The sequence below is a fragment of the Lontra canadensis genome, unplaced genomic scaffold (assembly GCF_010015895.1).
Source record: "Lontra canadensis isolate GAN:19392208 unplaced genomic scaffold, GSC_riverotter_1.0 scaffold4, whole genome shotgun sequence".
Classification (NCBI taxonomy): Eukaryota; Metazoa; Chordata; class Mammalia; order Carnivora; family Mustelidae; genus Lontra; species Lontra canadensis.
In genome coordinates this window covers 6,626,455-6,638,543 of record NW_022630998.1, presented here as the reverse complement: position 1 = coordinate 6,638,543, position 12,089 = coordinate 6,626,455, and the positions used below count along the sequence as shown (strand labels likewise).

The 12,089-nt window shown below is 34.7% G+C and overlaps 1 protein-coding gene across 4 annotated transcripts in view; it reads right to left on the bottom strand.

Annotated features, from left to right (window-relative positions):
• The window catches only part of TMEM232 (transmembrane protein 232), a 271,759-nt gene that overhangs the window by 131,198 nt on the left and 128,472 nt on the right, over positions 1 to 12,089 (bottom strand). The window lies entirely within an intron of this gene.

The window sequence follows — 12,089 nt, the reverse complement described above, 5'->3', positions numbered from 1 at the left end:
AATAATTACCCTAAATGTAAACAATCAAAAGTAAATCTTTCCATATCAATAATCACCCTAAATGTAAACAATCAAAAGGCACAGAGAGGCTGGATGGATTAAAACAAAACAAAACAAGATCCAACTATAAGCCGCCTGTAAGAGATTTATTTCAACTCTAAAGACACACATAGACTCAGGGTGAAATGATGGTAGATTGTATTCCAAGCAAAAGGAAACAAAACAAAGGCTGATACTTATATCAGTCAAAATATATTTGAAGCCAAAAAAAGGGAAACAGGAAACAAAAAAGATCATTATAAAATAATAAAGGGGTTAATACATTAAGATATGTCATAAACATACACACTCCCAACACTCAAGCACCAAAATATATTAAGCAATTAATAACAGACTTTAGCGGTGAAATAGACAATAATACAATAATTGTGGGGACTTCAGAACCCCATTATCAGCAATGGATAGATCATCCAGATTAAAAAAAAATCAACAATAAAATTTGTTGCAATGAATCATACTTTAGAACACATAATAGACATCTACAGAACATTTCATCCAAAAACAGTAGAATACACATTCTTCTCAAGTAGACATGAAACATTCTCCAGGATAAATCAGGCCACAAAACAAATCTTCTCAAATTTAAGAAGAGTGACTTATCTTCTTAAGAGTGACTTATCTTCTTTGACTACAATGGTATGAAATTAGACGTCAACAATAAGAGGAAAGTGGAAAGATCTATAAATATACAAAAACTAAACAACACATTACTAAACAGCCATTGGGTCCAAGAATAAATCAAAAGAAAAATAAAATAACTATCTCAAAATAAATGAAAGTAAAACATAATATACTTCAAAAACAGTTATGGAAGTTTATATTAATTAATACACTAAGAAATTAGAAGGATCTCAAATATACAACCTAGCTTTACACCTCAAGAAACTAGACACAAAAAGAACAAAGTAAGCCCAAACTTAGCAGAGGAAAGGAAATATTAAGTATCAATCAGAAATAAATGGAGAACAAACAAAACAAAAAACCCTAAACAGTAGAAAAGATCAATAAAGCTAAGGGCTAGTTCTAAAAAGATTGACAAAATTAACGAGCCTTATCTAGACTAACTTAAAAGGTGGGAGAGGGAGAGAAAACTCATAAATAAAATTAGAAATGAAACAGAAGACATTACAACTGACATTACAGAAATACATAGAATCAAAAGAGACAACACCACAATTACACACCAACAAATTACTTAACCTATTAGAAATGGGTACATTCTAGAAACAATCTAAGAAGACTGAGTCAGGAAGAATTAGAAAATCTGAATAGACCAATAGCAAGCCAAATGAATCAAAAAATTCCCAACACATCCCAAAGAACAAATAATCCAATCAAGAAATGGGCAGGAGATATGAACAGACCTTTCTGCAAATAAGATATCCAAATGGCCAACAGACACATGAAAAAGTGCTCAACATAACTCAGCATCAGGGAAATACAAATCAAAAACCATGGTGAGATACCATCTCACACCCACCAGAATGGCTAAAATTAACCAGTCAGGAAATGACAGGTGTTGCAAGAATGCGGAGAAAGGGGAACCCTCCTACAGTGTTGGTGGGAATGCAGGCGGGTGCAGCCACTCTGGAAAACGCCATGGAGGTTCCTCAAAAAGTTGAAAATAGAGCTACTCTACGACCCAGGAATCACACTGCTGGGTATTTTCCCTAAAGATATAAATGTAGTGATCAGAAGGGGCACATGCACCCGAATGTTTATAGCAGCAATGTCCACAATAGCCAAACTATGGAGTCTAGATGTCCATCAACAGATGAATGGATAAAGAAGATGTGATACACACACACACACACACACACACACACACACACACACACTGGAATGTTACACAGCCATCAAAAAACCTGAAATCTTGCCATTTGCAACAATGTGGATGGTCCCAGAAGGTGTAATGCTAAGCAAAATAAGTCAATCAGAGAAAGACTATTATCATATGATCTCATTGATATGAGGAATTTGAGAAACAGGACAGAGGATTATAGGGGAAGAGAGGGAAAAATGAAACAAGATGAAACCAGAGACAGGGAGAAACCATAAGAGATTCTTGATCTCAGGAAACAAACAGGATTGCTAGAGCAGTAGGGGGTGGGAGGGATGAGATGGCTGGTGATGGACACTGGGTAGGGTATGTGCTATGGGGAGTGCTACGAATTGTGTAAGACTGATGAATCACAGAACTGTACCCCTGAAACAAATAACACATTATATGTTAATTTAAAAAAAGAAACAAACATTATATTTACAATAAAAAAGAAAAAAATCCCAACAAAGAAAATTCCAAGACCAGATGGCTTCACTAAAGAATTCTACCAAACACTTAAAGAATACCAATGCTCCTCAAACTCTTCCAAAATATCAAGGAGAAGGAAACACTTCAAAATTTATTCTATGAGGACAGTACTACTTTGATTAACAAAACCAGATATGGATACTATAAGAAAGAAAAACTATAGACCAATATCCATGATAAACATAGATGCAGGAATTCTCAAAAAATGTTAGCAAACCAAATTCAAGAACACATTAAAACAATTATACACTATGACCAAATGAGATTTATCCCTGGGAGGCAGGGATTATTCAACAGATGCAAATCAATAAACATAATTCATCACATCAAAAAAAAAAAAGAAAAATCACACAACCATCTCAATGGACACAAAAAAAGCATTTGACAAAATACAACATCCTTTCATGATAAAAACCCTCAAGTGAGTAGTAGGTATAGAAGGAACATACCTCAAAATAACTGAGGCCATATATGACAAACCCAGAGCTAACATTATATTCAATGGAGAAAAATTGAAAACATTTTTCTTACAAGGGGAAAAAAGGCAAAGATGTTCATTCTCACTATTCAGGATAGAACTCGAAGTCCTAGCTAGAGCAATTAGGCAAGGTAAAGAAATACAAGACATTCAAAGTAGAAAAGAAAAAGTAAAATTGTTATTTGCCAAATATATGAGCCTATATTTAGAAACCCCCCCCAAAAAAATAAGTCAAAAGAACTGCTGGAATTAATCAACAATTTCAGTACAGTGATGGAGTAAAAAATCAACATATAGAAATCAATTGCATTCCCTTACACTAATGATGAAGCATCTGAAAAAGAAACAAAACCATACCACTCACAATAGCATCAAAAACAACAACATACTTAAGGATAAACTGAACCAAAGAAGTGACACATCCATACAATGAAAACTACAAAGCTTTGCTGAAAGAAATTGAGGCAGAGAAACAGAAAGATATCCATGTTCATGGATCGGAGAATTAATACTGTTTAAAGGGCCATACTATCCAAAGCCAACCACAGTTTCAATGCAGTCCCATCAAAACACCAAAGGTACACTATAAAAAATACTAGAAACAATCTTAAAATTTAAGTGGAACACAAAACAATCCTGGGGAAAAAAAAGAACAAAGCTAGAGGTATTGTGTTTCTGGATTTCAAACTATACTACAAACCCATGGTAATAAAAACAGGACAGTACTGACAGAATAAATGATATATCCATCAACAGAACAGAGTAGAGAGCCTAGAATTAAACCCCACCATATATGGTCAACTAATATTCAACAAGGGAGCCAAGAATACCAAAGGGGAAAGGATAGTCTCTTCAATACTTGGTGCTGGGCAACTGGAGAAACACAGGCAGAATAATGAAATTGGACCCTTATGTCACACAACTCACAGAAAAAAAAAATGAACTAAATATGGGTCAGAAACTTAAATCTAAGACTTGATACCATAAACACCTAGGAGGTGTTTAGGGAAGACACTCACCAATACTGGTCTTGGCAATAATTTTGGGGTAAATGACATGAAAAGCACAAACAACAAAAGAAAAATTCAACAAACTGGGCTCCATTAAACTTAAAAACTTCTCAACAGCAAAATAATTAAGAAAATGAAAAGACAACATGTAAATTGGGATAAAATTTTTGCAAACCATTTATCAACTAAGGGTTTAATACCCAAAATATATGAAGAGCTCAGTCAACTCAGTAACCAAAAAAAAAGTGTCAATTTTTAAAATGGGCAAAAGAACTAAATAGACATTTCTTCAAAGAAGACATCAAAATGGTCAACAAACACATGGAAAAAAAAATGCTCAATATCACTAATTAGGGAAATGCAAATCAAAACCAGAATGAGGTATCACTTCACACTGTTAGAATGGCTGTCATCAAGAAGACAAAAGACAACAGGTATTGACAAGGATGTGAAAACGAAACCATTATATATTGTTGGAAGGGACATACACTGGTCCAATCATTAGAGAAAACAATATGAACCTTTTTCAAAAAATTAAAAATAGATGTATCATACAATCTAGCAATTCTAATTCTGGAAATATATCCATTCATCAGTGAATGAATGGATAAAAAAAATGTGTTATCAATACACAATAGAACATTATTCATGAGAATGGAAGATATCTTCCCATTTGTGACAACAAGGACGGACCTTGAGCACATTAACTAAGCAAGGTAAGTGAGAGAAAGACAAATAATATGTATTACTTGTAAGTGAAATCTAAAGTTAAACCTGTAAAAAAAAAAGAATAAAATGATGGTTAACAGGTGACAGAGGAAGAAGAGTGATGGTGCTTAAGGATAAATACTTGTAATGAGCAAATAAGCAAATAACCCACAAGCTAAAATGCCCAGTAAAATGAATATAGACAATAATATTGTACTATAATTATGTAATATAAATATCACTACATTGACAATCATATGACAAATTATAAAATGTATCAAAGTAATACCTGTACATCTTAAGCTTATATAATGCTACATGCCAAGTTTAGTTTTTTTTTAAAAGAGCAAAGTTCACTTGATAAACCAAACAAAACACAAAAGAAAAATAGGTTGTTTTTGTTTTCTGTTACACAGCTTAGTCTTCCCATAAGGCTACATTTTGATTCCAGCTGACCTGTATTTGAAACATAGAATTTTTTACATCTTATCCAGTTCATTTTAATACTTCAGCCATTTTTAAAAATCTTTCATTCCCATCATGTTACTATGAATGGAAAACTCTTGGGGTTGATTATTGTATTGAAGCTAGACCCCTGTTGTGTAAGCATAAGACTATGTACCATTGATGACATCTAAAATTGCTGTTCAGACCATGCTCCAGTGGAGAGGCAGGAAAGGACAGGAAATAGTAGAAGATAGATGAGAACTGATTTATCTCTCAGGCAAGTGGAGGTAAACTGAGTCATGTATTAGAAATGGATATGGGGTGTGTGAAGCATGTTTCTGTCACTGGGAGTGGGACTTCACTTCTAATACCACTTCGATTTCTAGAAGTCTTTTTTTTTTTTTTTAGTTTTTTTTAAATTAACATATAATGTATTATTAGTCCCAGGGGTACAGGTCTGTGAATTGCCAGGTTTACACACTTCACAGCACTCACCATAGCACATACCCTCCCCAATGTCCATAACCCAACCACCCTCTCCCTACCCAATTTCCAGAAGTCTTAACACTTTAAGTGATTGATCTGAGCTGATGATATAACTAATTTTTTAATAATCAAATCACGAAGGCTCAAAAATTAGATCTCTGAAGACTCATTCATGCTCTTCATCTCTCCAGCTGAAAATTATGATCATCCATGCTAACTATTAACAGTACAAGCTTTACTCTTCCATAATGCATCTTGACAACATACCTTCAAAATGCATGCACAACATAGAACCATCATGAACTATGTTTTCATTCTAAAACTAGAAACAGAAAGGGAAACAAGACATGACCAAAAAGGAAGTCATCATGAAACTATAAGCTCTCTTTGAAAAGTTGCTAACAGCAATTCACAGCTTAGTAATATATATGTGCACAAAAATCTAAATTTTCCACTTATTATCGATCCTAATTTTCCTAAGTTAAGAATTAAATATTATAATCTGAAGAAAAACCTTTTTAGAAAATCTACTACATTACAGAACAAAGGGGAAAAGGAACTAACACATCCAAATTCTTTGTCTACAGTTTTTCCTTCTATCTTCAGGACAAATCTGAGAGGATACACAGCTTTCACATTTTCAAAGATTAGAAGCCTGGGGCTCAGAGAGGTTTAATTACTTAATCTAAATCAATCAGAAAGAAATGATAAATAAACATATTTGATATTTTGTGAAGGAGACACATATTTCTTTTTACCTCTTGTGAAACAGAACTAGAAAGTTTTAAGACAACTTTTTTTTAACTTTTAATCTCTCCTCTCTCCCTCTCTTCATATATATGCACTCTACATCAAAGAGGAGGCACTTTCTAGTAAGTCAGTATGATTTTCACTAAAGCCAATGGAAAGAAAAAAAAAATCATACGGACTTACTGAAAGTGCCTCCACCTTGACATAGATTTCCTAATATTAACTAGAGAGATGCAGAGCCCAGGAAAAAACATCCCTTAATCAAAATCAAGTTCTGAAAATCAAGAGACAGAAATTGAAAAAAAATAAAAATAAAAAGCTTTTTCTTATGAAGTTTTTTTTAAAAGATTTTATTGATTTATTTGAGAGAGAAAAAGAGAGCATGAGAGGGTGGCAGGGCAGGCTGAAGGAGAAGCAGACTCTGCTGAGCCAGGAGCCAGAGTGGGACCCAATCCTGGGACTCCAGGATCATGATCTGAGCTGAAGGCAGTTGTTTAACCAACTGAGCCAACCAGGTGTCCCTCTGATGAAGCTTTTTAACAAACTGCTTAAGGCTTTGCCACCAGATGAATTTCACATAAGGGAAAAGAAGCATCACAGTCGACTCAGAAGTCAGTATGCACATAAGTTCAAACTCCTACACTTAATGACTGTGAGTCCTTGGGCAAATTACTTAACCTCTCAGATGCCACATCTACAAAATGGAGATATTTATAGATCTATAAAATCTATAAAATGGACAAAATATTCATATCTATCGACATCTAAGGGTCATACATCCAAGTATTTAGCACAGTGCCTAGTTTATAAAAGGCACTCATATGGGGAGACAAACAGAATTGTTCAACTATGACATCAGAGATTCATCTTGAATTGCCTGGCAACTTGTGGGTTAGAAGTAGGGGTCCTAAGGGTCCCTATATTTGGTGGAGTTTCTCCTAAACCCAACTTCACAAGGAGCCCAAGGGCTATCTTTTACAACCACTAAGAAAATTTCCCAAGGGCTCCAGGTTCTGGAGAGCTGGCATTTCTAGCATCCCCTATCCAGCTGGTCCCCCAACTCAGATGGCTTGGCAACTGAGCCCAAAATGTGTATTTCTTCCTTGAGAAGGTATTTTTCACACTTCCACTATAAAAAGGTACAATAGCAATCAGACAGGGTTTTTTCCCTCAAAACACAAACTGAATGGATGTCCAATTACTTCCCTAACTCCAGCACCCTTCTCCATGGGATAATGAGAAAGAAACTTGTGCCTCACCCCTGACCACTGGACTTTCCAATAAAGCCTATTCTTATGGGACATTGTGGTATTTACCTTTCCCACCTTGTTGCCATTCAGTAAATGTTAGCTACTCCTCCTTCTATTACTTTGGTGTTAGCTCCATTTATAAAGGAAGCTTCAGAGAAGATGTAGTAGCCTTGGGTATGACTGCTTACGTAGTCAGCCATATAAAATTTCCTGCCTAAATGACAACAGTTATTCTTAGCACACTGTTGTCAGTTTTACCTCAGATCTCTTCCATGTGCTGGTCTCGTGAAGTCCTATAACATAAAACTTGTGAGCACACTAAGCACTGTCACAGATAAAGTTTTAAGTTAGAATTTTCCAAGTCTTTACATATGTGCAAAAAATTAGTTGTAAGTTTATAGGGATTCAAGGAAGAAAGCTTAGAAAGTACACTTAGAAACTTCAGAAGCAAAACAGATGTGGGAAAAAATTTGGTCTTCAGAGTTCTCAATTCTCAGCCTTAAGGTAAATTTATGATATTTTTACAAAGAGAGAAAAGGAAACTACTATGCTTTGAAGTAGAAGTAGTATATGCCTAGCTTTTTGGCTGCAGTTTTATGATATAATAAAGAAAGCATAATGATTTTTTTATTTAAAAAAATGCTAAGGGGCAAAAAGTTCATGCACTTAAAACAATGTCCCACTAACTTAAAGCAAAACTAAAAATAAAAACATTATACAGAAGCAAAATGATATTTTCTTTTGAAAATTTTCATAAAAGAAAGAAGTCAAATCTGCAAGTCATTCAGGGTAAAATATATGTTTATAAACCTACAAGAGACAGAATTCCTGCTTTCAAAGAATTTTATAGGCTAAAAACACAATAAAAATATTTTTGGAAAGAATTATAGGTCATGAGATGTAAGAGATGCGTCATCAGTAAGGAAGCTCCTATTTTCTACTTAATAGTAAAATTTCAAATTTTCAGTGAAGTATGATTTAGTGCTCCAAGGTAATGAAGAAACATACTCTCTTATATTTCCTGTCCTACCCATCTTCTGTAGGTGTCTTTAAATGTTGGCCTTCTTAATGTCTTTCACCTTACTATTGGTGGGAAGCACAAAATGGACATTTCTAAGGAATATTTGATGAAGAACTGGTGATAGGACCCTGCCTGCACCCCAAGAACTTTAAGAGGTGAAAAAGAGCAGAGCACCCAGCAGGCTTTGAATTACGTCTTTGTGCTTTAGCTACAAAAGTTCAACATGCTCAGATGGTCATTAACTGCACGAATTTCAGTTTGTGGACCTGGAAGTGGGAGGAAGTGGAGAAACAACAAAAGGAGCTAGCTGTGAGACTGCTGAATAAATGCAGAATCAAGCAAATGGAAGAAATAACATTTCCCACGCTTTGTGTTTAGGGAGCCAGAGAGATTTCATCAAAGCATAGCTTAGACTGAAGTTTGCTTTTCAACAACTTTTTAAAAAGCAGAGATTTCATCCCCATACTCCTACTGGACAGGATAGACTGTTCAGCAAGGCCTTATCTCACCTGTGTCTTCAGGCCCCTGAGCTGTAGCGCTAATCCACTCACCTCTGCTATTCCCAGAGAGGAGTCTATCCCTAAAGGAAGCTGGCAAAATGCATAACTCCAGGGGGCACCCTACACACATGCTAAAGCATGAATGGTGCAATGTGAAAGCTGCCTCCTGAGCTGTGCCACATGACATGCTCCCAACAGAGGGATGAGGAGGCTGCTGGGGTTCTCTCCATCAGGCCAGAGACACTTTAAGTTAAACTGCTAGAGCCTGTAATGAGCAGTGAAAAACAGATAAGGACATAAGATTTTTTCAAAGATTAATGATGAATGATTGACATTTGCGTAATGAACTGTAGACTCTGGTGAGAAATTTAATTGATCAATCCTTCAAAATCTATAGAACTCTCTGAGTCATAACCCCACCCCACTACTCTTTGGTCTCATTTCCCTCTGACTTTGCATGTTCTCTTCCCCTATCCCAAATCCTTGTCCACATCCCTTCATTTGTACCTTTCATTCATATATCTCTTCTCAGTTTGTCTCTTTCATCTTTCCTTCTGCTTATAACATTTATTTCTCTGTGCTATTTTTAAGAATATTTTTATTCATTTATTTGAGAGAGAGAGATAGAGCGAGCAAGCAGGAGGGAGAGGAAGAGAGAATCTGAAGCATACTCCACAGTGAGCACAGAGCTCAAAGCGGGGCTTGTTCTTACAGTGGGGAGATCATGACCTGTGCCAGAACCAAGAGTGGACCAACTGAGCCATACAGATGCCTCCCTGTTCTGCTATTCTAAGCATTACCAATATGTCTCCTCTTAGCGCTCTTTCTGCTTTTCCTTTCTGTGTCCCAGCAGGCACCATTCATCTCCATCTGCCATTTTACTGTCTATTGACCTTTCATGTCCTCTTGTCATATCCAGTTTCTTCTGTTTTTCTAGTTTTCTATCTTTTCCTCCAACTGACCATAACAAGAAGCCAAAGTACACTTGTCCATGTTCTCTCTGTGGTCCCAGATTGATTATCTTCCATGTCTTTGGTCCTTGAGAATATACAGAATATTTTGGGGGAAAGCCCTTGATATTTAAAGCTGGCATTTTCATTATACTTTGATATACTGCAACCTTATAAATATTTATAATATATACCGAAGAATATTTTTATAATATTTTTTTCTTCCAAAAAAGAGTACTAAAGTCCAGGCTGTGTGATCCTTCAATTCAAATGTATAAATCTTCCTCACTGATTTTAGAATTCCTGAAAAAATGCTCGAAACTATGTCAGAATGCTGCTCAAGCCTCTATTTTTCTGTGGACTTTTGGTGTACACAAAAGCCAAGCCTGCTTGCTGGTCTTATTCCACCAAATTATTATAATACCTCCAATAAAGTCAACCTTTGAACAACAACATTTTCATAATTTTGGAACACAAATAATGATTTATACAACTCTGAGCTTTTAGATTAAGTAGAAAGCTAGTCCAGTAGAAAAATAATATAAAATAAATAAAACATTAAATTAATTAAGAAGAATAAAAAGAGCAAAATGCAAATACACAAAATGAGATTGGGTTGAGGAAGAAAATAACCACAGAAACAGAGGAATCTTAATACACTACTTTAGTCAAATATGGCCAAATAATTCTGAAAAAGGGGATAAAATAAGTATTCAAAGGAAGCATAATCTGCTAAAATTGACTGAAAAAAAGAGAAAGAACAAAAGAGACTGATATTCAGGGTCGATACTCCAGATACTTTTATAGAATGGACCTCAAACAGAAAGAATTGAATTTAGCTGTACCTGTGCATTCTGGCTGAATTAGCCTTGCCAATAGCCATACAAAAATAGAAAAATTTGACAGAGAGCTACCCTTAGAAGAGGCATAAGGTACTGATGGTTTAAGAGGGAATTCTATCAAACCTTGAAAGAGTAGATAATTCCAAATTACTGAAATTCTTTTAGAATATAGAAAAAGAAAATAAATAAGAACTTAGTATTTAATAAGTTAACATTTTAAATCAGAATAAATGTTGAAAGGAGATAGGTGACTCAATAAATATTTTTAGGACAACTGAGTAGCCATCTGGATTGACAGCTCACACCACACACACACACACACAAAACTTCAAATGGACCAATGGCTAAAATATTCAAAATAGATCCTTAAAAGTACCAGAAAACAACATGACAACATTTTAATCACAAAATGAAAAGAGCTTTTCTAAATAGATTTATAGTGAAAAATTGATAAATTATATTACCTAGAAACATTACTAAGGCAAAAAATACTCTAAGCAAAATTTAAAGATAAGAAGTGAAGGGGAAAATCAACATTTTTAGCTCTTACCATAAACAAAGAGACACATCAATTAATAAATAAATAGTTCTAGCAAAGCTAAGTGAAAAAGAAACAAACTCAATGGAAAAATGGGCAAAAGAAATAGTTAATTCCCATATAAATGGAAAACAAAAGACTCTTAACATATGAATATTTTCAAACCACTCACCTAAAGAAAACAATATTTAGAAACCATTTTTCACTTTTTAGATTACAAAAACCCAAAAGTTTGTCAACATCCTCTACTGGAAAAACTAAAAACAAACAAGTACTTCAGATATTGTTGGGGGGCGGGGGATATAAATTTACACAGTTCTCTGAAAGGCAGTTTGAAAATATCTACCAAAATTACAAAGGCATATACCCTCTGACTCAGAAATCACACTTCTGAGAATTTATCCTGCAGGTATATTTTCTCATGTATAAAAAGTCCTAAAGTGGAAGTGGAGGGTTAAATTCTGCGGTAATACATAGTAGCAGACAATCTAAAACAACCCAGATGCCAACCAATAGGAAAACTGATTAAATAAACTGTGGGACATTCATAGTAAGGAAAACATCATAATAGATTAAAAATATAATAACAATGAGAAAATTCTCTGTGTACTAGCATGAAAAAAATCTCTAAGAAATGAAGTTATATAAAAAATGTGAGATGCTAAATGATATATTTAGAATGCTAACTTTTATGTAAAAATGGAGACACAATTTAAAATACAATTTCTTTTGTTTACA